Source organism: Castor canadensis, chromosome 2 (assembly GCF_047511655.1).
Source record: "Castor canadensis chromosome 2, mCasCan1.hap1v2, whole genome shotgun sequence".
Classification (NCBI taxonomy): domain Eukaryota; kingdom Metazoa; phylum Chordata; class Mammalia; order Rodentia; family Castoridae; genus Castor; species Castor canadensis.
This window is the reverse complement of record NC_133387.1, coordinates 194423825-194429824: the sequence shown is the minus strand read 5'-3', so window position 1 is coordinate 194429824 and position 6000 is coordinate 194423825.

Genomic DNA, 6000 nt, shown 5'->3' with positions numbered 1-6000 from the left:
GTATTGCCTGCAAGGTGTGTCTCCAGTGTCTCTCCAAGATTTCACTAGAGGAGGCACACTTTCTGCTTCCTCCCTCTAGCTGCCATCTTGGAATCCCCCCAACCATTTAGAAAGACATAACACACATTTAAATTATTCAGGAAAAGTGAGATAAAAATATTCTAAATGCAGATGGAGGTAAGAATGTGGTCAGTACACAAAATGCACGCTTTTGAATCATGTATTTGTTGAAGCTATACTACAATTTCTCTTTCATGTTACAGCAATCAAACACAACACTAAAACATGATTCACAATACCATTCCTAGCACTGACACTTGCTTAAATGCTCAAAAAATATTAATATTTGGCATGAACCACACATCAAGTTTATCATGACACCTTGAATACAGTCTCCATAGAGTTCAGTCACCAGTGATTTTTGTCTCCCAAATATCAACCAACGGTAGTACTCTCACCTAGGACATCAACTTATTACAGGACAAACACAATGGCTTTGCAACTGATCTCAAACTCATACTAAACCCCAACTTTGGTCTGTTTCTCATGTTTCAGCAAGAATGGTTATTTTTTTAAATCCAAAGTAGTTTCTATTAGGTCTTTACTTAATGCTTTTCAGAAGTCTTGATTGCCCCAAGGACAAAGTATGAATGTGGACCAGGAAGTCTTAGATGATAATCTGCCCCCAACAGACACCCACACACAACACACAAGCCTAGACCACCAAGCTCTTTTTGTTATGTGTTTAGCTAAGTGGGTCTTAGCTTGGTTTCACAAAGCTACCCTAGCTCCTCCCAGAGACCTTTGCACTTATTACTCCATACCCTGACTGCTTTTTCCTTTATTATACAGACATTATGGAGTTAGTGGAATCCAGGAACATTTCATATAGGAATATACTAGAAAGTTCTTCTATAAGTTCCCATTAACCTGTATGTATGCTCTCTAGCATACAGAGCATAAAAGAATCAAATCACTTTTTACAGTATAGGATAATTTTTAATAAATCTTAAAATCAATTATATTGACTAAGTTGTCTAAATAATGCTAACTTCTCGGGAGTACTATTTTAACTCTATATCAACTAAAACAGTTTTCCTGATTCCTCAGAGTAAGCAAAATAGCTAATATGCCATTTACTACTTTTTACTTAGCTCAATAAAAATGTCTTGATTATGTTCCACAATAATAATAATAAAATATTAATAATATTGCACAATAATAATAAAATATTGTGCATTTAAAATAATAGTGTTTTAAAAATATTAAGGAATCAAAAGTGAATCTAGGACTTGAAAATAAACCTGACGTCCTATGAAAGTGTAATGTACTTAACAATCACTTTCTCTTTTTCATCGTCTACTGCTTCTACTATTGTGGTATAATTTAAGCATTCTATCTCACCTCTTCTCACCTTTATGAAGTAATTATCTAAAGATGCTTTGAGGAAGACAGACTATAAAGTCTTTGAACTTCCTTTCAAATGTTCCTGTAAGGACCCAAATAAATCTATTTTTAGTCACGATGTTAAATACAAGATATAAATAACACATTGTGTTTGGTAGAGAAAATTGAAAGTATTAATAATAACCATTTTAAAATTACATTCTTTAAATTATTTTAAGAAAATGTAGTCACATAAAAACTATAATTTTGTAACCCTTGTCAATAATGTATTAATCTTCCTGATATAAAAATATTTTATATTATCTTGTGACAATATGGCATTTTAAGAACACTAAAAGGAAGAATGTAATGCCAACCAAGGAAACATTTTTATTTTTAAGAATAGGAAAAGAATGATACCTCTGAAATCAAGATCAAGTGTGAACATAATTATTTTACTCTGGATTTAAGAGAAAGTTTGATTATAAAATTTTATTAAGCAAGAGTGTTGTTTTGAAGATTGGATTCCTGGTGCATTTACACAATTTTCATAACATTATATCAGGCAATATTAAGCAAGATCAATTACATTTATAATAGAAATCAAAAGCAGAAATAAGTTAGAATTTGAAGAATGTGCTTGTCTTATGAAAGAAATGGAGTATAGTAAGTCAAAGAAATATGCAATTACCTGTGTTCAAAGAAAGCATTTTTATACAACATGAAGGCCATAGAAAAGGCAATTATTTGGTAAAACAACTGTAGTTCTCAGCACAGACATGTGGTCAATTTTCTGCATATGACCAGAGGTCAATCTTCACCAAGGTAGAAACATAATTAATAATCTAATTGTAGATATTGGATTTACATGCTGAAGATAAGTAAGCACAGTAAGGCCAATAACTCCACACACACACACACACACACACACACACATCCTTCTACTATCTGCACGTTATCTTTACATTCAGAGCTCTCTAAACTTAGTATGCAAAATTTTATGCCAATATTCCTTAATGAATGTTTATTGTATCATTTATGTCTAATTTCACTTACTCATTTCACTGAATTTTGTTTTTAAATATTAGTTGACAAAAGCACTGCAGAATAATAACCAAAGAAAGAGAGACTCGGGAGAGATAAGTAAATATAGATCACAAGCTATTTCATTATCCCTTAGGAAAAAATAGTTTCCTACATTTCATTAGTCAAAAAGTGGTTTTATTCATGTACATCAAGAAAGCTGGACTCCAGTTTTCTTGTAAGTAAGGAGCTCTGGTTCGTGTACAGAGTAGGCTGTCTGTGCTGTGACTTCTAGCTGCATCTCCACTCCTTTAAGTTCCTCTCTATAGGATTCCACTCATGTTCTGTGGATATAACCAATATTCACCCCAAAAATCTCCATAGAAATTAGAAATTCTGACCACAGAATATTTTCAAGTGACAATAATCACAATGATTGGAGTTATTCAAAGTTATGGAAAGAGAAGTATTTCTCTATGAGAATACTAAGGTATGGGTTACTTATTCCATTTCTAGAATAAATCATATCACCATTTCATTATGCCTAAACTGATGCCAGTCTACTATTGCTTGGGTATTCAGGGGGGCTTTATTGTCTTAGAGAATTTAGTATATACATCTGTGTCATCAAGGAATCAGTATAAGTAGTGAGTACTTGACTGCAGGAGTTGTAACTCCAAAGTCTATAAGTAGGAATTAATTTTTAAGTGAGAACAGATGAAACGGAGAGGATTGTAGCACTTAGTTCTTACTAACACTGTCACTTTCATCCTTGATACCTAGTGTTCTTTATTCTATGCCTTAGATTTATCTATTTCTTAATTGTTCTCTGCTCCATAGGGTCTTCAGAGAATCCTTGAATAATTGAAATGCTTTTATTTCCCCAGTGGCTGTGCTTTGGTCACGGTGGGACTTAAACAGCTCAGTAAACTGATCATCATGTTCCTGTAAAGGTGTCAGATTTTAAGATGGGATAGCACAGCATCTGCACTGTGGACCCCATCCCTTAGTTAATTACTTTAAATCATTTTTATACTGTACTGTTTTGTACTGTACTGCTAGTTTTGATAGCATAGGCGAAAACTAACATAGATCCGATGAGGTGTCATAATAATTCTTTTCACCTTCCCAAATGCAGAAGCCATCATTTAACCTTTTAAATAACATTGTGCAACTAAAATAGCTGGAGTATTTTGAAAGATAATATTGACTATAGGTTCACCTTGGAACAAAATTCTAAAGGAAACAGATAAAATAAAATATCCGTAATTAGACCCATCTCTCTAGAAACAGCACTTACCATTAGGGATAACACTAAACAACATTTTAAAAACAAGAACTTGGACTAGGTCAAAAAATAACCAACTATACTTTCCTGTAAAAACTTTGATTCCTAAAGGTTGTATTGTCTAGACATTGTACAGGACTTATGCACTGGTTAGAGACATCAACTTTAAAACTTTTTAGCTTATTTTTCTCTATGAAAAAATAGGAATTATAATTTTATTTATTTATTTATTTATTTATTTTATCATTTTTACATTTACTCAAATGTGTATACATTGTTTAGGCCACCTCCCCCCAGGAATTATAATATTGAAATATACTTTAGTACAAGTTGATTTGCTTATGAAGGAGAACTTAAGCCACGTGGTATTATTGTGGCTAAGTATATACCCAAAATATACTTAGCCACAATAAGGTATAGTACAAAATAAATAAAGTAAGGTATAGTACAAAATTTAATGGTATTAAATTAATTGCAAATGGATTAAACATAATTCCTCTAATTATTTTTACAATTAAAATTACCTTTTAAAATTACAAACAACATAATTTTTATAAATAATTTGCATAATAGGTACAAATATAAGAAAAAATTTAAAACTAAACTATTTCTGTGATAATAATCAATGCTTTTGTGACTATCTTTTTGTAAATCTTCTTAGGAATTACATATAAACATATCATTTTCAGTATCTATCATATATACTCTTTGATATTTTCCCTTTTCATCCTCTTCCTTGCTACCCACCTCCTTTATTCTACTTTTCTAACTTCCTAACTCAGCATAACAAAAATTATCTTCCATACCTCTCATGATGTATGCAATCTCACACACAATGCACTTATATGTACGCAATGTATATGTACATGCACAATGTAGATGTACCCCATTTACATATGTGTGTTTGTATGTACATATGCATATGTATGGACTTCTTTCAAAGTTATATTACAGAAACAGCATAATAATATGTGTCTTTGCATCTTGCTTTTCTCACCTACCAGACCAGAAAACTTCCCACATTTTTCTAATAATTATATGATACGGCGTGGGATGGATGTACCATTCTCTTTCCTTTGTTGATAGTAAAATGCTATAATCTGTATCTTTCTATGTATGCAATCTGATGTATTGCGCTTTTCCCTATGGAGTCCTTCCATAGGACGTAGATTGCTGCACCATATTGTATGTGAGCTTTTAGGTTAATAGTTACAGCAATGCTTAATTTAACAACGAATGCATATTAATGCCATATTTGGTCAGTACCAAGTGTTGGTACAGCTTAAGTTTGGTCAAGCTGCTTTATTTTTATTGATGTATATTAATTTTACAAAGGGATTTTACCATAGTATCTCCATGGTGGTATGTTACACTTTGGTCAGGTATTCCCCTCTATTCCTCTTTCTTTTCCACGTCCTCGCCAATCACTCCTCTGTTTTTAGACTTTTTAGTGGTTTCATTATGCCGTCTTCATACATAGACGTAGTGTATTTCAATATCATTTAACTCCTACTCATTCTCTTTCCTTCCCCCTCAATGCTCCAACAGTCCCATTGTTCATAACAATGTTATATAATAATATATAATCAATCTATGAAATACATAATTATATAATTACACATTATATAATAAATATTATATATTATAAAATTTATATCCAATTGGTATATTAATAATACAATGTTACGTTTTCTCTTGGCATATGAGAGAGAACGTGTGATATTTGTCTTTTGAACCTAGCTTATTTTGCTTGAGGTATTAAACTCCAATTTCATCCATTTTCTTGAAAATGACATAATTTTATTCTTCTTTGTGGCTGAATAATACTCAGTTGTATACATGTACGACATGTTCTTTATCCATGCATTTATTGATGGGCATGTAGGCTGATTCCCTACCTAGTCTATTGTGAATAGTGAATAGCTTGGCTATTGTGAACAAACATGGGTGCACAAGTGTCTCTATTCTATCCTGAATTACATTCCTTTAATTTTGGGGCACCTGGTTTCTAGGGTGAAGAGCACCTCACTGTATATCTTGGGAGAAGTTTGTTTACTCTTTTCTAAATTTTCTCTTCATCTTATTTTCCTGTTGTCCCATTAGAGTTACCAATTGGAAAAACTTTTTGAATACTGCAGGTACTGATTCTTTAAATAACACATATATTATAAACATTTCTCAAACTTCTATATATTTCATAACATTTTTACTGTGAATAATCTTTGACATGTTCATAAACATACCTACCTTTTATATTTTATCTTTTAAGTTTGCTGTCTCAGTTTAAAGCTCTTCTTAAACCC